The sequence below is a fragment of the Callorhinchus milii genome, unplaced genomic scaffold (genome assembly GCF_018977255.1).
Source record: "Callorhinchus milii isolate IMCB2004 unplaced genomic scaffold, IMCB_Cmil_1.0 Scaffold14, whole genome shotgun sequence".
Classification (NCBI taxonomy): domain Eukaryota; kingdom Metazoa; phylum Chordata; class Chondrichthyes; order Chimaeriformes; family Callorhinchidae; genus Callorhinchus; species Callorhinchus milii.
Window position 1 is genome coordinate 13,929,798 of NW_024704755.1, and position 24,467 is coordinate 13,954,264.

The 24,467-nt window shown below is 42.9% G+C and overlaps 1 protein-coding gene and 1 long non-coding RNA gene across 3 annotated transcripts in view; both read right to left on the reverse strand.

Moving 5' to 3' along the window:
* The window catches only part of mbtps1 (membrane-bound transcription factor peptidase, site 1), a 63,079-nt gene extending 60,004 nt beyond the window's left edge, over positions 1-3,075 (reverse strand). For both annotated transcript variants that reach the window (XM_007904699.2, XM_007904698.2), the window contains exon 1: positions 2,998-3,075. The gene's annotated coding sequence lies outside the window, so the exon portion shown is untranslated. The remainder of the gene's footprint in view (positions 1-2,997) is intronic.
* An 8,434-nt stretch (positions 3,076-11,509) lies between these two features.
* Positions 11,510-14,107, reverse strand: LOC103185933. The gene is made up of 2 exons (XR_488697.1): positions 13,855-14,107; positions 11,510-11,891 (listed from the first exon to the last, which is right to left on the reverse strand). It is a non-coding gene; the product is annotated as an uncharacterized LOC103185933 (long non-coding RNA).
* Positions 14,108-24,467: the final 10,360 nt, after the last annotated feature.

Here is a 24,467-nt window from a genome sequence, read left to right on the forward strand (position 1 = left end):
ACCCAGTGATTCAAACGTAAACTTTCTTCATAAGTAAAGTGAATAGGAGCAGCACGACAGATGTAACCACACTGAGGTCTCTCTTGCAGTCAGCTGATCCAATAGCCTGGACTATCAGAATGCCGTAACTATTCCATCCATTCATACGACGCAGAACGATTACTACACCCTTGTGAGAGCCTTGGGATGTCCTCCCGACGTGAAAGGCGCTATATAATGTCATCTTGTTCTTGTTGTTGTATACCCAGTGACCATAAACAACAACAAATTACAATTGTACAGCGCCATTCACGTTGGAAAGACGTCCCAGGGCGCTGGTCAATCAAGGGTTTTGGACCTGAACTGGGAGTTCGGGTCAGAAGGGGAGGAGGGCAGGGAGGGTTGCCAAAGGCAGGGTCAAAGAGAAAGGTCTTCAGACAGGACTTGAAGGAGGCAAAAGAGGGGTTGAGGCGGCCGGATTGCGGGATAGAGTTCCAGAGTGTGGGGGCAGAAATGCTGAATGCCCAACTGCCAATAAAGAGTCCAGTTATCAGTGTTAATAAAATAAACCACCTAAAACCAGGATAGATTAGGAAAAGCTAAAAGCTGTGCACATTCTTAAAACAATTATGAATAGTCATGGGGTCAGTCAGCTCAGGAGACTAAACCAATCACGTGTCAAAAACAGCTAATTGCTCCATTCTCAGCATTGACACGATGGATCTCGACTAAACAATATTGAAGGGAAGGCTGGAGACTTCAGATGTCAGTAGATCAAAGATTCTATCAGTCAAACATTTGTGCAAGTTGAAGTTGCTCCCACCAAAAACAATAAGCAGGTTCAAACTCTGTTATAGGCAATTACTTTAAAGACTCTTCAATAATGGCTAAGCTCAACTAGTCAATCCTGCTAAACCAGAGCACTCTGCCTTAAAATAACTTTGTCAAACATGTAACAAAAAAGGTGGTAAAGTCATGAATGGCTACACTGGGTAGGTGTAATTACACCTGATCAAAGTGTTTCTGGAGTTTTCAGAAGTTCACTGTTACTCATATTTTGTTCTAACAAATGTAACAAAACAGGGTAATAGAAAATAATTCCCATTGATTGCCCCATCAAAGCGAAGCAGGTCAGCTTTGCTCAGTTGGTTGCACTCTCGCTTCCGAATCAGAAGGTTGTGGGCTTGAGCTCCACGATGGAATCTGGAACTCATAAGCTGATGCTCTAGTGCAGTGCTGGGGGCTATGCTGCATTGCTTGGAGGTGCCATCTTTCGGATGAGACATTAAACCGATGTCCCATCTGCCTGTTCAGATGAACTTTAAAGATCCCATGGAAGTATTCGAAAAGTGAAGGGAGTTCCTCCTGGCCAACAATCACCCAAATAATATTGGTCATTCGTTTCACAGCTGTTTGTGAAATACTGCTGTGCGCAAATTAATTGCCACATTCACCCACAAAATACACAGTCACCACACTTAATAATAATAATCCTTGCATTTGATATAGCGTTTTTCACATCTTCTAGACGTGTCAAAGGTCTTCACAGAACAGACTGTAAAGTGAATTGACTGTGTGTTTGTGGGCAAAATGCGGCAGCCAACTGCACACAGCAGTGTCCCACAAACAGTCGTGTATATCCTGTGAAGAACTTTGAGATGTCCTGTTAACATGAATGGTGTTATTCCAAATGTAAGGATTTTTAACAATGCCTTATATTTACTAATGATCTGCCGAGTTTTGACAAAACATGCATTCTCACTGAGCCTGCTTACTGCTATCTTGCCAACCACCCCAGATATTTATTTAGAAGTGGCACTAAATTTATCAACCTTGAAAAGCTGGGCTGAATGAACTCATCGAGATCTGAACCAAGGAACTTTTGGTCCCACATCCAATGCTCAACCGAATGAACTCCTAGGGAGAAAAACACTACCACATATCTGAAGAACGTACTTCCCCCTCGCTATCCTCAAATGTACACATAATTCTGATTAAATCGTGAAATGCGAAGGGAAATGACTCTGGCGACTGAACCTGGCATTCCTTAATTAGCAAGCTTGTTTGCATAAGGCACTCTTGAATCTTTCCCCAAGCTTAGGGTGTTTTCAATTTAATAAAATATGTTGAATCCCATTCGTAGATAAGTTTCTGAAAACTCCCTCGAACGACTCGACTGGTTCTTTTCCCCCATGCAATCAGAGTACAGAAGGTGCCTTTCCTTGACTGAAAGCTGAAGCCCTTGAATGTGTAGTGACTGTCCTGTTGCTGTCACACTCGTCCAACACTTTTTTTATATAAAAAATCGGGCAGACAGGCAAGGCAAAGGCGCTTTCCCATTACAGCAAACGCCTCGCTGTTAGAGGGCACAGGTCCAGATACAGGGCACATTTGTTGAGCAGGGGATGTGTTACTTGTTCGCTTCCAAACGCATAGATTGTTGGCCGGACACCGTGGGGATTAAAACAAAAACTGTCTATTTTCCCCTCCCTGAGCACACAGGGCTCCTGGGGCTGGGGGTGGGGCCTGGGGGTAGGGGGCCTGAGGGTGGGGGCCTGGGGGGGGGTGGGGGCTGGGGGTGGGGGCTGGGGGTAGGGGCCTGGGGGTAGGGGCCTGGGGCTGGGGGGGGGGGAGAGAGGGGGAGAGACAAGGGGCGACTATCAAGGGGGAGGATGAGGCTTTTGGGGGGTGAAATAGGGGGTCTTTCTACTTCTCTCTCTCTCTCACACACACACACACACACACACGTTGAGCGGAGGCGGCGCTACTCCCCGCCCGCGGGGGTGTCACTGCACAGGACTCGGGGAGACATTCCCACCACCCCGGAGGCTCCTCGGCTCAGCCTCTAAGGCCCGGGACCCCCTCCTCAGTCCCACCCGACAGACCCTCACTCAAAGCCGGGGATGGGGCCTACCCCCGGGGTGAGAGGGGGACGGCTCCCCGCTGCTCGCAGTGTTTCTCGCCCCCCTCCCCCCCACAACAACAACAACAGTATTGTCACCCCCCCCGGAGCCTCACCTTGTGTCCACTTACGGTCCGGGTCCCGAGCGCCGCGCACTGCACTGCACTGACTGACTGACTGACACCGATCGCCACCACCGGAAGAGGCGGGATCGCTCAGCCCTTGATGGACGCGGCTCCTGACCAATCACAACCGCGTCCTGTGGGGGGCCGGGAGGGGGGGGGGAAACGGGGGACGCCTTGACGGACAGTCGCGTCATCCAACTCGTGACGCGACAGCCGAGCGGGCCAATGGGGAGAAGGCGGGGGCGGGACCCCGGCGGGCAGGCCCCGCCCCCTCGCCCTGGGCTCAGTTGGTGGTGGTGAATGGCTGCAATTCATCTTCTATCCCCAATTTTAATTCATTATTTTTCCAAGTTTCGCCCACAAATCTACGGTCAATGCACTTTACAGTCATATTCTGTGAAGCGCTTTGAGGTGTCGAGAAGACGTGAAAAGCGCTTATATATCAAAATGCAAGGATTGTTATATATTATTTATTATATATTATATTATATAGAAGGATGAAGGAGGCTCTTCAGCTCTTCTGATCTAATTCCTCCGCTACAACCAACTCAACCGGTTGTCAGTCGATTAGCGAAGCTAAACACGATAGGTTACAGGAGGATTTGAACATACTTGGGAATTGGGCAGATCGGTGGCAAATGAAATTCAATGTGGAGAAATGTAAATCCTGGAAGGGGCTATTATTTGAACGGAAGGAAAATAAATATGTATGGAAAATGAAAAGGACCTGAGGGGTCCTGATTGATAATAACTCTCCCAACAATGTTCTGTGGCAGTGAGTAAAGCAAACCAGATGTTGCGATGTATCAAAAGATCAATAGCAGCTGAAATAGTGGGGTAATCCTGCCACTGTATAAATCATTGGTGGGACCAGACTTAGAGTACTGTGTACAGTTCTGGTCGCTGCAGTACAAAAAGAATTTTGGAGAAATCGAGAAGAATCAGAGGAGGCCAACCAAAATGATTGAGTGAATGAAAGGATTGGACTATGAGGAGCGACTAAGTAAATTGGGGATTGTTCACGCTGGAAAAGAAAAGATTAAGAGGCGACATGATTGCTGTTTTTAAGATTCTAAAGGGGCAAGACAATATAGATCAGGACAGGCTGTTTCAACTTGTCCAGAATAGTAAAACCAGAGGACATGGCCTGCGATTGAAGGCGGGTAAACTCAAAACAAATCTACAAAAACACAATTTCAGTGAGCGAATAGTGAACCTGTGGAACAGGCTCCCTTAGGAGACAGTTGAAACAAGAAGTGTTGATTTCTTCAAACTCAGATTAGATAGTTTTCTCTGAGGAAATAACATTATGCGATATAGTACATAGGTAGTTTGGGACATGTGTACATGCGACCGCCAGGAAGGTGAAAGACGAACTAGATGGATTTAATCTTTTTTCGGACAGCATTTATTATGTTCTTATGTTATAATCCCTTCAAAAAATAAATGAAAATAATAACATTTGGTCACTCAATCCACAATTGCTTTGTGCGCAATTGGTTGCCACATTTAGCCAACAAAATATAGTCAATTCATTTTACAGTCTATTCTGTGAAGCGGTTTGAGACGTCTTGAAGACGTGATAAGGCATTATATCAAATGCAAGGATCATTATTGACAAGCTGTCTTTTAAAGGCGTCTAGATCCTGGCTTCAACCACGGTTCCTATAGACAAGAGGAATATTATCATCTGCAATCTACTATTAAAGAGGAATACCTTCATTTAAAAGTGTTGAGTAAATGTTTATTGTCTGCAAAGCAAGCATTTGATTCAACAATAATTCAGTTGAAAATATATAACTGTATATCAAAAAAGTAATTATTTTTTCGCCTTCAAGTGCATTTTATCAGTAGGAGATTAATAATGGAGTTCCACAGAGGATGCTGCTGCTTAAAGTATCATTCTTGCTCTGGAAGAGGATATAGCCACCAGTGTTTTCAGATTTGCTAATGACACCAAACTATGTAGCCAAATACGAGTGAAACTGATAGCTTTCAAAAGGATCTGAGCAAGGAATTGTAGAATTTAATGGGGATAAACAAATTAGGTAATGCACAGTGAACAATAATGCACATTGTCACAAAAATAGACACTGAGAATGGGTAGTGTCCAGTTTCAAATATGGAATGGAATAGGATTTGGGTGTGATCATTAAGCCTACCCAGTCACGTCAGCAAACCTTCTCAATTTCTGGGATGCACCTCAAGGTATTTTTATTGGAATATGAAACATATTGTCATAAGCCTGGGCAACTGGGCTTTGTTTGGTTTCAAACTCCCAGCCAAATGTTCCTTCTGTTTCTACCTAGGGAAGTAGCAGATGCCTGGAATCACCACCGCTTCAATTCTCCCTCAATTTGATACAGAGCCTTATAACGTTGTTGAGATGCCTCAAAACACTTCACAGGACTTTGTGTATCTTTGTACGTAAGTGCGGCAGCCAATTTGCACTCAGCGATGGCCCACAAAGAGCCAAAAGGGAATGACCAATTTTATCTGGGGAATTGTTGGCCAGGATACCAGGAGAAACTCCCTTCTCTTTTTAAGTAGTGCAATGGGATGTTAAAGTCCATCTGAACAGGCAGACGAGACCTCAGTTTAACATCTCATCCAAAGGACGGCACCTCCAACAATTCAGTGTTCCCTCAATACTGAACTGGAATTCAAAGTCACCTGCACTCACCATAATTTTGGTTGTGGGAAAATCAAAGGGTGCGATTATTGATCATTTATTAAAACATGAAGTTGCAGGTAGCAAATCAAACACCTGTTTGCAGGTCAGGGGTAATTCACCAGTCAACAGACTATCTAACCTCATACTGGGGACTCATACAGTTTTGTGCACCTTTGAAGAGTACATGGGCCAGAATTCAGAGAAGAGCAACAGGTTGTTCCTAGCAATTAGACCAGAAATTGATTGCGCTTTCAGTCATCTTTCTCCGCCCCATTCCCATAGGCTCCCACTGCCAGCTCGGGCCCCAGCCAGTACTGTCAATCTCTTTGAGACGTCCTCCCAACACGAAAGGCACTATAGAAATGTGAATTGTGTTGCATTAAACCAACTGCAAAAGCGAGAGCAATGTTGTTTTTCCCAAGGCAAACGCTGCCACCTGGTGGGAACAAACCATTATTACCTGGATATCTGCACAACCCATCACCTATATACAGGAAGAACATTTCATAGACAATTGTTGTTTGGGAGTTCAGGGAACTGTGGAATAAAACTCAAAATTACGATTACAAACTGATATGCTTGTTCTGAAATAGGGATAAAATGACAATGTGCAAGCGTTCTATCATTCAGTACCATCCACTGCAATGGGCAAAGACAGTCAAACACACTTAAATGTCCATCAGCCCACACATAATAATAATAAACAGGTCGTTGAGATGTCTCAAAGCACTTCACAGCATATACTGTAAAGTGAAGTGACTCTATATTTTGTGGGCGAAATGCGGCAACCAATTGCACACAGCAGTTTCCCACAAACGGTCATGGATCAAGTGATCAAATAATTATTTTTAAAATTTATTTTTTAAGGGATTATTTTCCCCAGAAAGCGATCTGCCAATCAACTAACACCCTGGCTTCCTATTTACTGCTAGGCAAACAGAGGCTTGTAGTGTAAGGAAACTTGCCTAAGGTTTGTCCCTGCCGGGAGTCAAACCCTGGTCCTCTCACTTGCGAGGCGGGTGCTCTAACCAATATGCTAGTGCAACCACATGACTGGCAGGGACTGGAGAGTGGTCTGGCTACAAACAGCAGCAATAATATAAAGGGCATGAAAAGTTAGCATTAAGATACTGAAGGGAGATTGGCAGTCAAATATTGCTGAACAAAGGACCCCTGAAAAGGAGGCAGATCGGGGTGCAACAACAACATCATTTACATTTGCATAGCGCCTTTCACATCAGGAGGACGTCCCAAGACGCTTAGGTGCAGGAGATAAGATGCGAAGAATAGCAGAACCACAATATCAAAGTCTCTACATTCAGCGTGAAAGATTCTCCCTTCCACACCCTTTCGTTTCACTCCAAAACCCATGCTTTTGGTAGCGTAAATTCTAGATTTGCATTATACCTCTAACATCAATTTGACATCACTTCATGGCTGTTCGTGGTACGTTGCTGTGTGCAAATTGGCTGTCAGGTTAGCCTACCAAAACTAGTCATTTCACAGTAAAACCTGTGCAGCGCTTTGAGATGTCTCCGTCACACGATACAGCACTTTATCAAATCCAAGGAATATCGTTATTAATAATATATTTTTTGGTCCACGTGATGCCAGAAGTACAGTATAAATCTGATTTAGGGACTAATCTAATCCATTTGATTATTAAGCTATCTCCAAAAGGCAACACTGAAAGAATTGTGTCATTTTTATCACGTACTTTGGCAGTCAGCGACACGTTCAGTTAAAAATCACGATTTGAAAAAACAGTCAAAAACTGAAGGTGCGAAAAGGAAACATTTACTCACAGTCATGATTCAGATTCATTGTTTGAAGGGTTTAGGGACACTCAAGATCCCTCAAGCTCTCGCAAAAGTTCTACTTGATTCTAAGTGCTGCTTGCGTTGGCGATCTCTGTGTCTCTGGCTTGTTTCCTGAGTGCTGCGTGCGCCTGTGTTGCTTTCTGCTTGGGTTGGGGAACTGGGCATTTCATGGGGTTGTTGAAATACGAAGTGGAGTTTGCCATCCCCTCACCGGCTGATGTCTGCATGAGCCGCGGGAAACAGCAGGAAAACATTTGATTGACGAGGTTCTGATAGACATTCCGGTCAAAATCTAACAATAATTTGCTGACACTTTTGCAACTGTCAGAAGCTGAGACTTGGCTTCTCTGTCTTGCATAAAAGTGATGGGGTGGGAGAGAAAATTTGCCGAAGCAACTTTAACATTGAGAATTTAAGCTGATAACAAACGGGAAAGGAGAGATAGAAACCAATGTGGATATTAACAGAGGGAAGCGCTGAACTGAGAAAAGAGAGAAGCAAAAAGCAGCCAAACAAGATCTAAGAAATAAATGTTTTAAAAAATTATAGATGAGAAACTGGAGTTTACAGTTACAGGGATGGGCTCAATGCCGTCAGTGTAGGTATAGTTGGGGCAACCCATCTGATCTACAATTATAATAATTAATAACAATTATGTTTTAATAAATCACTTTATTCTGAATGGAATATATTTGATAAGCATTATGATCCTGGGGATATATACTTAATCATCATTCAACATTCAAGTCATCTCTTGCCTGTGCATTAAAGTCTTTGCTGAAGTCACTATTAAGGATTACAAGTGCAGCCAATACAGGTAAATCCTAATTTACCTTCATTCACATTTTAATTCCTTGCAATTTCTGATTTTAACACATTCAAGACAAAACACGTCAAATCTAAATTTTAAAAAATTCACAAAAAACATACTCACCTTTGCTCATCTCACAGCATATTATTATAAGAATTAGGAGCAGTAAAAGAAAAACCCCAACAGCGATACTAACAGACATCCACCATGTGGATGTGTGCACTGGTTCTGCAACAAATGCACAAACCAGAATGCAAAGGTCACTTTCTCAAAGAGAAATGTATCACTGAGAATGCTTTTCCAACCTTGTGACTTCAGCATGCAGTAACAAACAATATGATTTAATAATAATAATTATAATAGTAACCCTTGATTTTGATATAGCGCCTTATCACGTCTTCGAGACGTCTCAAAGCACTTCACAGAATATTTTGTAAAGTCAATTGACTGTATGTTTTGTGGGCGAAATGCGGCAGCCAATTTGGGGGGCGGTTTGAGGGAATTATTACCCCAGAAAACAAACCACCAATCAACCAACAACCTACTTACGACAAGGTAAACTGGCGTGTGAGGTAAGGAAACTTGCCTACCATTTTGCTTCGCCCGGGAATCAAATCGGGTCTTTTTGCTTACGAGGCGAGCGTGCTAACCACTACACTACGGAACTCTGATTTTATTAATAATGATACCTTATATTATTAATAAATAATAATAATCCTTAAATTTGATATAATGCCTTTCACCTTGGGAGGACATCTCAAAGCGCTTCACAGGATTTACTGTAGGTGTAAAGTGTGTATTTTGTGGGTAAATGTGGCAGCCAATTTGCGCATAGCAATTCCCCACAAACAGCCATGAAGTAGTTGGCTAGCCATGTCCTGGCTAGTAAACTTGGCTATTAATATTTAAGAAAATAAAAGCGAATATTCTGTAAATAATGGGGGGGGGAAGGTGGTTAGAAGCAAATGGAAAATTATTTTAAATGATCTCCTCTGTGTCATTTGTATAATCTTAAGCATAGTGATGGTTTTTCCGCATGTATCGGACACACGGCTGACCAAAACGAAAGTCGAATACCTTCTCATCATCAAAGCAGTGCCCACTTTCAAGCATCTCATATCAACAATCATCTTGTCTTCAAAACGTTAAAGCCAGGATCACAATAATCATGGGAGCAGCATTGAGAAAAGTCTAACCATTACCTGGAGAGGTGAAAGTGTAATTGGAGATGGCTGGAGTCTGGAGAGAGGGATGGGAGACTTGACAGGTATAAACTGTCCCCGGCTGCACAGAGCTTTTCTCTTCCATGGAGCTGGACACTTGAAAGAGCCCCTGTTCACTCGGCTGTACATCAGTGCTGATCCCCGTCGCAATCTCTGAGCCATTCACAAACCAGCTGAGTTGCAGCTTGTCTGGGTAAAACCCATGGGTCTTACACACCAGCTTCAGAAACACAGATGAGCTCCTTTCAAGCGGGACGGAGGTGATCTTCAAAGGAGCTGGGGGAACTTGAGAGCAGATAACCGACGAACATGTTTTTTTTTAATTTAAAACGGATTATGTTGTCAGACTCTGGTTTACACTGCAATAGGCAGCGACGTTATTAAAACTTTGATAAAACTTAAAGAAAGTCTAAATCTCTCATAGTGCTTGACAGGTAACACTGCCTTTAAAGGGTAGTAATTGTATTTGCCAGCAAAAGAAACAGCCAATTTGTCCACGGTCCTCCAGTTATGAAGTAATGACTAAATGGGAATCTGGGGATTGTTGGCCAGGACATCTGGAGAAACTCTTCTTTTTGGAATAGTGCAGGTGGGTTGTTTAATCTCCACCTGAACAGGCAGATGGGATGGCACCCAGAGCAGTAAAAAGAGATACAATTGAAATAAAAGTGAATTTATTGTGAATTTATTACTTATCCACAGCATGCAGTTCTGAATTATTTTAATTCTAAATTACGTTATTAACTTACAAGTGATCATCTTATAAATTTATCATTATATTAATTTTTAATTGATAATTTTTATATCAAATGCAGGAATTTATTATTCCCAGATGGGTGCAGAATGGGGAGGGTATGTAATTTAGTGCTGTCCGCAGGCTGAAACATGACTATAATAATAATAATCCTTGCATTTGAGATAGCGCCTTATCGTGTCTTCAAGACGTCTCAAAGCGCTTCACAGAATATACTGTAAAGTGAATTGACTGTATATTTTGTAGGCAAAAGTCAAATAAAAGTTTTCACCTTAATGTCAGGCTATTATAATTCTTTGTCATTTACAGTAAAATTCATAAATATTAAGGTACACAACAACAACAAGATTTCATTTACATTACACTTCAGTGTTGCGTTTCTGGAGGTTTTTTATCCACGGGGATGGGTGAGTCAGGGGCTGATCTGGTCTCTATCAGGATGCAGATCTCTAACTTATTTTACATTTTTGTTTTATTAATTTATATTTTATACCTATCTTTTTTTAAAAAAAAGTATGTATTTCCAAAGAATCGAGCAAAAGATCTCTGAAACCCAGAGAAAGTTGATGGTTTTGTGTGCCTACAGATATTTCTCGCTTCTGTTCTGTAAAAGACTTTCTGTGGACATTTTAAACAGCTTTGAAGTGTGAAGTAATTTTGAGACCTTTCGAAGCGGACACTCAATGCAAGAATTATTTTGTCAATCAGAAGAACAGAGAAAAGAAGTTGTGGCTCATTTATGACCCATTTCTGATGGTGATTTTGTTTCTCTTTCTAAATTGCATTGAATATTGAATGACTTTTTTTCAAATGAACTTAAAAATATCATATACACAAACTCCCCCTGTCTCCAAGTCAGATTGGAGATTTCAAGCAATTGTTTTATTTCTAAGTGCCCTTTACTGTTTTTGTTTGTTCAGCCTGGCTGACACATGCTGAAACCCAACACCATGCTAAAGAGTATCGAAACCAAATTAAAAATTCTTTGCATCCGACTCACTTTACAGTCAAGTTAGAAAACTGACCAATATTAATGAGCTCCAATATTGTCCATCACCATATGTAATATCTAACACAGTGTCAGAATGCAGATAAGATTTGTAATTCTCATTGTGTCTGTTGTGGGCATTGCCAAATGCAAAGTGACTGTCTAGCCTACAAATGCACAGTTGTTATACTTTATAGAAACTGTGTGTGGGTATTGACATTCTTGACGTTATAAACGCTGTATCAAGGATTATTTATTTACTCTGTGGATTCCCAACATTGGAGACACTCACTGTTTACATCCAGCCATGTGCCATTTCCGTTACCGCTTTGAAGCTCGTATCTGACTCTGCAGTAATAGCGTCCCGAGTCCGAAAGACTCAAATTTAGGAGGTGAAAGTCAGCGCTGCCTTGATTCACAACTTCAAATCGATTCCTGGTATCCTTTCTGTTCAATAATTCCTCTTCTCCCTCCCTCCCTCCCTCCACCAATGGACATCGATTTAGGATTTATCTTTGACAATTGGGAAAGAGCAATAAAAGGTCGCAGTTGTGCCTTTAGTCCTTCTCAGCTGCTCAGGGACCTGTTTCACATTCTGGAGAGGTTTCCAGGTAACTGGAGGAAAGGAAAGTAACAATTAATAACACAGTAAATAAATGCGAGTTAAAGGCACTTCACCGGAAGGAATCTGCGGACACGGGAAAACCGAAAAAGACAATCAAAGTGAAGCACAACTCCAATATTTGGAACAAAAATTATTGCACAGAAACATTCCAGTTTGGGTAAATGACCTTTCTGCAATGTGATCACACGCACCTGTGTAAATCATTCCCAGCCTCAAAAGCAAGAGAAGTGTCCTCACAGCAAACATTCTGAGTAAAGATCCTTAACTCAATCCATCTCTTCATGGAACTGGGAGCAAACTTGAGGTAGGTGTGAAAGACAAAGACTTTATAGGTAATGTGCCCTATAGTGTGTGCAGACTTCAGACATCGCACTGCAGTTTGTGATACCGGATGTGTTTGTTTTGGGGTACTGACCCACATTTGGGAGAGTTTACTGGGTAATAAGAGTAAAATAAAGACACATTAGCTACTTACTTCTGACGCAAAGACAAAATAGTCACTGCACTTTACAGTATCATGTGAAGCGATTTGAGACATCCTCCAGAAGTGAAAGGCGCAATAATAATAATAATCCTTGCATTTGATATAGCGCTTTTCACGTCTTCTAGACGTCCCAAAGCGCTTCACAGAATACTGTAAAGTGAATTGACTGTATATTTGTGGGCGAACGCGGCAGCCAATTGCGCACAGCAATGTCCCACAAACAGTCGTAGATTGAAAATGACCAATTTATTATTTTTTTGTTTTGGAGGGATTATTATCAAATGTAAAGATTATTATTACAGAATTATAATTAATAACTAACTAAACAAAGGATCCAAATGAACTTTGAAAAGCAAACTAGAAGTATAGCTGAAAAGGGGTGAACTACAGAGGTATAGAGAAGGCAGGTAAATGAGCTTGTAAGGATTGCTCTTTAAAAGATTCTACACAGCAAGATGACCTTCTCTGTTGTAAATTTCTATGCTTCTATAGTTCTCAGATACAAACTAAATTAAATTGTGCATGTTAAGCATAGCAATTATAAAAATGTTAGTTTTTTTATAAAAAACAAGGGTAAATATTACTTTATGTTTAAAATGGAAAAACACACCAGTAGAAATAATCCCCAGAATCAGTACCTAATAATAATAATAATAATAATTGCATTCCATATGCACTCATATGCACGTTGTGTGGATATGTTGAAGGACTTGAAATGTTTCACTGTAAAATTTAGTGACTATTTTGTAGGAGAACATAGGAGGAAACATGACAATAGTATTTCAATTGATGAGTTTCACTGATCAGTTAATGCAATTGATAAACGTTTCTCAATGGTTTCAGAGCAAACAGCTTTGAGACGTCTTAATGCTGTGATAAGGCACTAAAATGCAAAGATTATTATTATCATTATATGGTATCATGGTGAGCACTCTTATCAGTGCTGTGAGCAGCTCCATTCTCCAATGCAATAGAGTGACCTCCTGCATCACAGAGAACATCATTGGAGCTGTTTCTAATAATTGTGGTCAAATGGACATTAGTTACTTGTAACTTTCCTAAGATAAATATTAAAGCATTGCTAAACATCCAAACATTAACCCATTTAAACTCACACACTTTAATAAAAGTTTGAAGCTGTTGCACAATATCGATAAATATAAAGAACATTCAAAGAAATACTATCTGAGTTTATCTGGGTAACCACACAGCGTAATGGATTCCTATACATGGAGCTGTTGGCGTCTCGTTAGCCCTGCAAAGATCGAACAGTTGGACAAATACCAAACTATATGGTCACTATTATTCTTCCTTTATACCACTGCCTCATTGGATAATGAGTAAGTCAATGGGGAAAATTCTATTTCAATCCTCCTTGAATAGCAACATGTTGAAATTGGCTGGACTGTATGTAGAGGACCAGAAAGAAAGCACAAACACACAGAAATGGATTTCTCCAGTTCGCTAACCTTTTCTATGGATTCCTCTCGAACTTCAATCTGATCCCGCTCCCTTTTCTGTTGCTTGGGATCCAACTCCACAACCGTGCAGCACCCCGAGACGTTATCCTACGTGAAGGGCACAATATAAATACAAGTTGTTGTTGATGATTGTTTGAAGATGTTCTCCTTGGTCTTTGCCAATGGTACTCAATGACAAATCACTAGGAGATATGCTATGGGCCTACATAAATGACTCATCTAATCATCTCTACATTCTCGCCTCACCACTCCACTCAGGAATTAGTTAAGCAGAATGTTTCGATTGAGCTTTGCTCTATTAAGGAGTCATATTGGATTCGAAAATCTCTGAAATTGTCACGCAAATAATAGACTAAATATACCAATTAATTACATTCAAATAATTAAATTTAGCAATTCTATTGGGACAATATATTAACAGAATCAAAGCAGAAATTCTTAACAGGTAATTAACCCATTTAAACAACTTCAGGGGTAATTAACTGTTCAAAACTGTTTAAAATGGATTTGTTTATCCCTTCAAACAGGTTGGTCATTTTATATTTAAAATGAAATACTGAGATATAATAATTTAGCCTCAAAGGTAGCAGGTTCATGCCCCGCATCAGGACTTTATCATAGACTAGTCTGACACTCCAGTGCAAGTGCTGGGGTCATGTTACACTGCTGGAGGTGTCATCCTTCAGATGATACATTAAATCAAGGTCCTGTTTGCCTGTTCAGGTGGATCCAAAAGATCCCATGGCATTTTTTGTAAAGGAAAGGGTGTCCTGGCCAACAATCGCCCAGATAAAATGATTGCCGCGTTTGCCAATTAAAACTCACTACACTTCACAGTAAAATCCACTGAAGTGCTTTGAGACATCTCGGGGAGATAATAATCTTTGAACTTGATATAGCGTTTGATCCGAGTCTTCGAGTCGTCTCAAAACGCTTCGCGGAATATACTGCGAAGTGAGCTGACTGTCTATTTTGTGGGGCGAAGCCCGGCAGCCAATTGCGCCCGGCAGCGTCCCGCAAACCGTCGCGGATTGAGTGACCGCGTTTTTATTTTTCGAAGGGATTGTTCACCCCGGAAAGCCATCCGCCAAATCGACTTAACAGCCGGGTTCCTCCGCACTGCTGGGTAAGCGGGGGCGCGTGGAGCGAGGAAACACTCAGCCCGACGTTTCGCCCCGACCCCGCCCACCCGCCCGCCCGGCCGCCCGGCCATCAAACCCAGGTCCTCTCGCCCGCGAGGCGAGCGCCCTTAATAACCACTGAGCTACAAGGACTCCGGGACAGTCACTACACTTCACAGTAAAGTCCTCTGAAGTGCTTTGAGACGTCTCGGGCAGGCGATGAGGACTCCCCACTGCCAGGAGGAGGAGGAGGAGGAGGAGTATTATTATTATTAATAATAATAATAATAATAACAACAACACACAACTGAAGCTCTGCCTTCGGGGCTCAGGGTAACGCGCTGTGTTTGGTGCTTTGCTCTGCAGTGGGGCAGTAAGCGGCTGTTCTCTGGGGATCCGCCGGGGGGCAGCAGCGAGTGGGCGCCGCTGACAGGAAATCCCGCGGCTGCTCTTGGCTTCCTGTTTACGCGGGCCGCTCGGTTGGTGTCGGCCCGGGACTGCGGCCCTCTCCTCGCCTCGCCTCGCGCCGGGAGTAACCTGCGGCGGCGCTGCCGTTGCTGACCATCGCAAACGCCGCCCGAAATCCGGGCCCCGCTCTCGCTCCTCACCGACCGACCGGCCGACCGGCCGCGACCTCCACCTCCACCCCCGGGGGTGGGGGGGGGAGGACGGGAAGCGAGCGAGCCGGCAGGGCCGCGGCTTTGGGGCCTGGTGAGCGCTGGAAAAACCGACCCGCCTGAGGAGCTGAGGTGAGTAGCGGGCGGGCGGGCGGGCGGGCGGGGCGCGGCCCGGCGGGAAGGGCGGGAGGGGGGCGGTTTAAGCGTTAGGCGGGCGGGCGGGCGGGGGATTACTAATCGGGGCCGCGGCCTCGGCCACCGCCTCCCGACCCGCGGTCACACGATGCGCTGAGGGGGTGGGAGGCGGCGGCGGCCATTGTCCGCCCTGCCCGGCCCTGCCCGGCCCGGCCCTGCCCGGCCCGGCCCGGCCGGCCCCCGACAGGCAGACAAGGGGGAAAGGCCAGGGAGAGGAGCTGCTGCTACCGCCCGCCCACCCGGCCCGCACCGCCCGGCCGGCCCGCACCGCACCGCCCGCGCCCGCACCGCACCGCACCGCCGACCAGGCGGCTAATGGCCGGGTTCGGGTCTTGTGCTCCGGGCTCTGATATTCAGCGCTGGTCACTAGCATTTTCCGCCCCAGGGAGTCGTATTCGGCCGCATTTCCCGCGGTTTATTAATCCCCTCACAAAATAAATAAATAAATAAATAAATAAATAAATAACAATAATTATCATTTGGTCACTCAATCCTCCGCTGTTTGTGGGACACACACACGCACACACGCACACACTGCTGCGTTGGCAATTGCTGCCGCCTTCAGCCCACAGAATGCACAGTCCCGTCCACTTTTATTATTTCCAAGTGCTTTGAAAGGCTCCATAAGGCACTGTATCAAATGCAAGGATTATTACTAGTTGTGGTCGTATTCAGTCCTGTGCACTAGGATTTTCCAGAGCAGAGTCTGGTCCAGCCTTGGGTCCTGCAGCAAAGAAATGCAGATCCCCCCCCCCCATCAGTTCATGAATGCTAATAGAAAATGCTGTTGTAAGCTGTGCGTTTTATCCAGTGCCTAATGCACCTCAACAGTGTACACCCAGTAATCGCTGTCATCTATAGTGACTATATTGCTGTAGGCAAATGCACCAATCTGTGTCTAGAAGGCTCCCACAAGCAGCCACGAAGTTAACTGTAGATTGACAATGAGAAGATCCCTCTTCTTTGGACCGATGGGATCTTAGTTTTGCACCTCATCTGAAGGATGACATCTCTTGACAATGCTCCATTATTGCACAGGTTTGCAAGTTCAAAGTGCTGCTGTGGGACTGGAACTGACCACCTTCTGACCCGGGGGGAGAGCCAAGTCAATAATTGTGGTGTTTGAATGATATTCTTCAGCAAGAAGCTCTGACACAGTAAATTTTTNATATAGAATCTAAATTTATAGTGGCTAAATGTGGATGAAGCAATGTGATTTCACAAACATCGATAGATATTCTAGGTTGTGTAAACTATGGTGATGTAACACAAGCTCCTTCCAATATATGGAGTATGAAATATTAAATCTGAGTCACCACCCACACAGATGGCAATATGAACTGCAATAGAGGGTAATAAACCCATTACTCACTGTAATTTATACCAGCTACTGTCTGCACCATACATACACAATCTAAACAGCTCATCAGCAAACTGATTTGCATGATCTTCACCCAATAGATAAACTTGCCCAGATTAATGCAGGCGTTGTTGATTCTATTCTGTTTGCAGTTAGTGGAAGTGAGAAGTATTGTAGGGGAAGTGTTCCTGGTCTTTTTGCTCGACTGTGAACTGAATGCGTATCTTGTTCTCACTCTGAATTTGCTGAGTCTATACCAGAAGTTCCTGATTCTTTTCAAATAATAATCCTTGCATTTCATATAGCGCTTTATCATGTAATTGAGACGTCTCAAAGCGCTTCACAGATTATACTGTAAAGTGAATTGACTGAGTATTTTGCGGGCGAAACACGGCAACTAATTGTGCACAGCATTGTCCTACAAGCAGTCGTGGATTGAATGGCTAATTTTTTTTTGAAGGGATTATTACCCTCAGAAAGGGATCTAACAATCGATTTAACAATCAGGTTCCTACTTACTGCTTGGTAACAGAGGAGTGTGGAGTAAGAAAATTTGCCTAAGATTTCATCCTGCCCAGGAATCAAATCCCGGTCCTCGCGCTTACGGGGTGAGTGCTCTACCCACTACACTACGGGACTTTGTAGGTCTACTTGCCATCAATTAGTCCAGAAGGATACCACTGATGGCTGGAAAGTGCAAGAACCAGATTTATACTGTAGTGTGTTTTCAGTTATCAGCCTTCTATTTGAGAGCTCCTCAATTTTCAAATGTAACCCTATGCTTTTCCTCCAATTATATTTCCACCAATTGATTCACTTTGTCATGACCTCCACCTCCCCATACTCGTTGCTCGTCACCTCCATTCTCTCTTGCTCCTGCCCTTGGCCTTCTCTTGCTCTGGCAACCAGGCGATTTCCCTCAGGCTACTCTGCCCCTATAGGCCCATTCCTTACTGCGTGCCTCTGGCATGTCCTTACAGCTTTCATTCTGTCCTGCAACTCTCACCTGCGTCTTTACTCAGCATTCTTCTTCCCTGAAGGCATTTTCTTTCTAGCCTGGTTTGTTTTGGCCAAGCAAGAAATTTAGTGCACTCTGCATCAACAACTCATTACTTTCAGCAATCGGAATTTGAAATGGTGACTGTTAGCCGAGTCCACAAACATAGAGAGGAGAGAATTTAGCCTCCAGATCAAAAGACAGATCTGAGGTTGTTCTTTGGTAATATCTTTGGTCTGAAGATACAAGAGTTCAAGAAAGATAAACAACACTGACAATTACACTTGCGGGTTTCTCTGACAGGTGGTGCTGTGGGCTGTCAATCAGTCCGTAAAATGTTGTTTTCCCCAGGCTTTGTGGTCACGAGTAATTGTGTTTCATGAACCTGTAGGAGCTACCTTCACCACATCACTTCACACTTTTTATGTTGCTGTCTGCCTCCAGCACAAGGTTCTACCCTGCTGCTATTTGCAATGCCAGCCACCGTGGTTTAGCTTGATCAGAACTGCCAACCAGCAACAGGCCAACAGTGTGGAGGCTGAATGACTGACCTGTACCAACCCTTCCTGGAGATCGGGTCGCAGCCAAAATAAGATTGCTACCCATAACTTGATTGTCATTGCATTTGGTCCAAACTCCTACACTCAGTTTCCACTAGTCCTGCCTGCAGTACTCCAAAACCCTTTGATTTCTTCTGTTGCATGTCCCAGCAGAGAAACTGCAGGATCCAGCATGCAATATCTCTTTGACGTTTCTTCATCATTAAATGAGCTAAGACCCTATTATCCTTTATTTACATAGTGATACCTAACTTGCCAAAAAAATGAACAGTATCAGTAATGGAGTCTATTCAAACGGTGCTGGTTGAGTGGCTCCCTATAGTAGCACCTGAGGTGACGTCCTGCCAACGCCAGCTTGCTTGCTTCCTGCTCTTGTCTGAACTGTAAGTTATTTTTGAGCCTTGACAAGTTATGGTTATTCTGCTTAATCATGTAAAGCTCTGTCCTAAGAAAGACCCCTGCGTCTGCCAGCACATCAAATGCATGTGGCCGCAAAGAATATGCTGCCTGGTCCTGTTCTAATTTTGTAATTTAAATTGAATAATAACTTCCTTACATTGTCATTATCTGTGTCTGTTAGAAACCTGGATAAATGGTCTCACTATCTTTTCTCCAGCTAAACCCAGTTCAAGGCTTTTTTTTCAATTGACTTGGAGCTCTTTGAATCATTCCTGTATGCTTTTCTCTGAACCCTTTTCAAAATTGTCTCATCTTTTGAATTGCAAGCGGTAACTTGAGTTTAACCCTACAATGCTGTTGAGATAAGCCCCAGTACTTGGACCAGCTTTGTTGATAGCACCCTCACTTTGGGCTTCTTCACTGAATGCTAAATGATTGCCAAAAGCCCTTTCCCATCTTTTAATAGACACCTCCTGATATATGCAATGTGTATTCCCTTACATTTTCCAGTGTAGTTTTAACTGATGGCCTCCTTGTAAAGCGATGTTTATCTCAATAGAATTGGAATTTGCACAACCCACATGATTTAGGACTATAAAGCTGATCTATGTATCCACGTTGAAATCCATCTACTATTCCTAACCGGTAGATTTAGGTTCAGATGGCACTAACGTTGTTAATCTCCACTCCAGTAGCCACCTGGTCACATAGCTTGCTGTCGTAAGTGAGATTTATAGTGCTGGAGGAGCCTTTCATTATCCACAGTAATTCATTAATAGTGTCAACATTGAGGGATCCAGAAGAGCCTGTGTGCAAGTGCTTCAAAATGCTATCATTGTCATAGGGTTAAGTATTGGGGAGGGGGGAGGGGACAGATGTCACAGTTGAGTTGGGAGCAGCTGGATATTTTGTGAATACCTGATGGGAAACTAGGCTGGAATGTGAATGAGAGATGGGAAGGTTCGGTGTACATGATAAGTACCTGGCAGGGATTGAACACTGCATTCTAATCCAGCGGTTCAGATAATATACACATGGAAATGAAGCTAGAATGGTTGTGGTTGCCAGTTGAATCTTGGATTGCATTCTTTTTTCATTCAGTGGGAGTGGTTCTATTTATCTTCGTTACTGTTGCAACGCTGTTCTCCTGTTCAAAGTAACCCTAACACATGAAGTGCTATTTATAAGTAGCGTAGGTGTTCGATATTAAGATGCTATTTTGAATTGTAAGACAAAATTGCTGCTTTGTGCACGACAAGTATTTTCAGAGGTTTCCGTCCAGGACTGACTAAAATACAGTACGACAAAGAACCACTTAGCTTTGGCGGATCTGTTATCCACTTTGGTGGATGATAATCTGCGGTGTGAAGTTCAGTTGTGACAATTCAGTGTTTTGAATGTATTGTGTTCTGTGATTTGCAACCATACTGTTTTTCTGAAGCTCGTGCCAGCTTTGATCGACTGACTAGCACAGTACAGGAAGCGGGATAAACAGGTGGGCACAGTAAAGGAAGTCTTGGTCACATGGAGCTCACCTTAAGTTTACTCAGTGTGAGTGCATTCTGAATGAGGGCCAGACTTGGAACTTAGTCATAGTGAGAATACTGCTTCATTGCCCTTCGAGATACAGCCTGGAGAATCGTTAATATTTTATGCAAAATAACAGATGGAGCACTCTTGCCTTAAACTGCCAGTAATTCTGCTGCTGTAATGCATTGTGTCTCAATGCTACCTTTTGGTCCATACTTGACCATTTGTAAACTGCACTTTGACTACCTTTTGATTTTAACACTGCAATTTGTTGGAGCTCTGTTTAATGGAAGGGTAGGACTACCCGAGATGCTGCCCGCGTGAAGGGTGCTATATAAATGCAAGTTGTTGTTGTCATAACTTTGAGGTCTCCAATAAGAAGGAACAGTTTTCTCTGGAGTGTGAGGTTACATGGCTAAGGGTTGTTGAGAAAGCTGATTGCGATCTCAGTGGAAAATGCCTTCCTGTAATTCACTCTCACCTCTGCATTAGCAGCAAATATGAACAAGATGTGCTATTTCCCAGTTACATATAGTGAAATAATTATCATTATCACTGCAATTTGTGGTGCAATATTCAACAAAATTTACGATCGGACCAGCCACTTGCTTGCCTTTGGATTGCTGTTATGATACCTACTGGCAGCAAAACTACAAAAAAGACGCAAATGGAATAATCTAGCTTCAAACTTTCCAATTGTATATATCATAAAAAGTACAATAGGTTAAATTGGGTTACAAAGCAGCAAGCCTCTTAAGGGCTTGAATGACCTTGATAAAATGTTCAGGTTTACTTGATAGTTTATCATTACTAGAGCTTCTGTTGTGCAACAATCTCCCGATCATTTATTATCTAAAGCGTATTCTCTTCAGGTGGCGCTGCCTCTTTCTCCTGTTTCTGTAAGTAGAGAGTAGCCGAGTTGGGTTACTGACTGCAGTAGGTGGAGTGGGCTGAGGTTACTGATTGCAGGACTACATCCTGGTCACATTTTTCCTGTTGATACTCCACCTTTTCCTGGCTTTATGAGTGCCTTTCCCTGTATGTTTTCTTGTGTACACACAAGTGTCGGTACAACCCAAAAATAACGCAGGAACAATGCAACCACTTCCTTATTCCCCTTTACATGTCTTCACCTGTCCATGCAAGAATTGTTTTATGATCAACGGTTAGACTACTTTCAAGTAATTTCTCTCTCTTATCCGAGTGTCTTATTGTCACTGCTCTTTCTGGATCTTTTATCTTTTGTGCTCTTACTCTGTTTCTTTTCCTCTTTGTTGCTCTCTGGTATCTTGCAACTGAGTTTCCCTATCTCACAACCTCATAAACCTTATTAGCTTTCAGAAGGGAACTAGATAAATATCGAAAAAGGTGTCAGTTGCAGGGTTATGGGGAAAGGACAGGTAAATGGGACTGATAGATGAGGACGCAGTGGGCTGAATGGCCTTCTGTGCTGTGAATTTCGATAGATCAACCTCCTGAAACGCTGTTGTTTGTTTTGGGCACTTTCTCATGCCTGTCACTCTGGTCAAGCTGTCTTTCTGAACCCTATTGAAGCTGACCTAACTCCCATGAATATCTGCAGGCTGTTCATATTTGGGGGTAAATTCAACAAGGTTCCCCGTAGAGATTCAAGCAAGGTTACCAGACTGATTATTTGGCACACCAGAAAAGTTTGTGAAACTTCTAATTAGGATGTAAAAGATATACACCCAGCTCAAGTTTGTGCAGTGCCAATGTTCTGACACTAGACATCGGTGATGTGCATTTTAAATACCATGCCATGGAATTGGAGGTAACAAAATACACATTGGAATTCCTCTCCAGTGACTTAGGTTTGACCTTTACAGTCTAGTGTTTATTGCAGAAGATATAGTACATGGACAGAGGAGGAAGCTGAGACTGTAGGAATCCGATGTATTGAGGTTCTTCCTTTACATTGGGCCAAATCATAAAGTCGAGTGAAAATCAAAATAATTTTTTGAGGAGTTTTAATACTTTCATTTAATCTATTAATATTGTACAGTACCCAGATCTGAAGAGATGCTTTAATAGGAATTCCAGTGCAAAACCAAGTAAAAGTAGGACATTGAGGTAAACCCATGATTCTGTAGAACTTTGAACCTCTTTGCTGTTGGTTGATGGATGGCCGCCTCCAAAAATAGTTGCTGAGGCTCCATTCTGAGTCTTATGTTGTGCAGGTGACTCCTGCCCAGTGGCTAAGGAGTGTTCTGCCTGGAATCAATTTTCTTACTTGAAAATCAAGTGAATAACTTGGATTTGTTCCCCGCTGCATCTACAGTCTGAGGCTTCTCAAGCTGTCTCTGATCTCTTTGTATAGCTATAAATAACTATAAAAACTGTGAGAAGTGAATATACCAAATTGAAGGAAGTTTTGCGATTTTTGATGGAGCTGAAAGTCAAAATGAAAGGGATAGGTGGCCACAGAGAGAGAGAGAAAGGAAAGCAAAACAAACAGCCAGGAAGGAGCATGATGACAGGGGAAGAGAGAGTATCAGAGAGAAAGTTGTTTGAAATAGTGTACATAATACTCCTGTTTGCCTGTATACATAGATCTTAGACTGAGATGGTGAAACTATGATTAGTTCTGGAAAGGAGCCGGTTGGTTTGAATGGCTTTTTTTCAGTCCCACATTTCCATTCGTATCTGCTTAGTTCAACCTTTTTGAAGATAGAATGCTGAAAGCCGCACAAGCTATTCCAAACTGACCCTCACGGATGGACTTTAAATGGTTAAACAACCTTGGAATCAAATCCTTGAGCGCAGCGCTTTGAAACCATGAAAAAACAGCTTTGTATAGATTGGATACCATCAGTGAATAGTCAGTAATCCCTTCCTTTTTTTCTCTTCCAGGCTTGTCAAGTGACATCCTTTGAGTACATGTTTTCAATACATTTATCCACATCAACATCCATCCATTATTTTCCTCACTTAATAATTTTTCTTGCTTACCAATATTTCTCTTCCCTTGTCTCCTCTGTTCTCTCCCTCTCAATCTCTCCCTTACAACCCTTTCTTCCCTTGTTGGGCCTCAAGGACTTTTTCCACTTTCCTTTCTATCTGTCTTATTCTTTTCACTCTGCAACATATGTTGCCACCAGTCCTTAGAATGTATTGCTTAATATGGTTGTTGTCCAAGTCGCTTCATTTCTATAAGGGGTTATACACCTATTGCCACCCACACTTTTGCTCCTGTTACTCCTGGGTGCTGTCATGGTGATGTTCAAATTCAGTATTGGTCTATTGTGAGGAAAGAAGTGTCACAACACATTTTTTTTCAAAAGGGAAAGAATAAAAACTTGTGGAATTCTGTAGAGCACTGATTAAAGCATTCGCCTCGCAAGTGAGAGGACCCGGGTTCGATTCTCAGGTAGGGAGAAACTGTAGGCAAGATTCCTTCTTCCACATGAGTCTGTTTACCTAGCAGTAAGTAGGAACCCGGTTGTTAGTCGATTGGCGGATTGCATTCCAGGGGTTATAATAATAGTTTGGTCATTCAATCCACGACTGTTTGTGGGACACTGCTGTGCGCAATTGGTTTCCGCGTTTCGCCCACAAAGTCAATTCACTTTGCAGTATATTCTGTGAAGCGCTTTAAAATGTCTCAATGACATGATAAGGCGCTCTATCAAATGCAAGGATTCTTATGATTAAACCAAGTATTTTGTCTTTGACAGACTGAAGCCTCTTTGTCTGCTGAGGACACCGGTGGGTGACAAGGAAATTGAGCCGGGTGTTCGAACAGGGTGTTGGACCCAGCCTTGCCTCGGGAGCTGCCGAACCCTGATGTGAGCCCATTTCAAG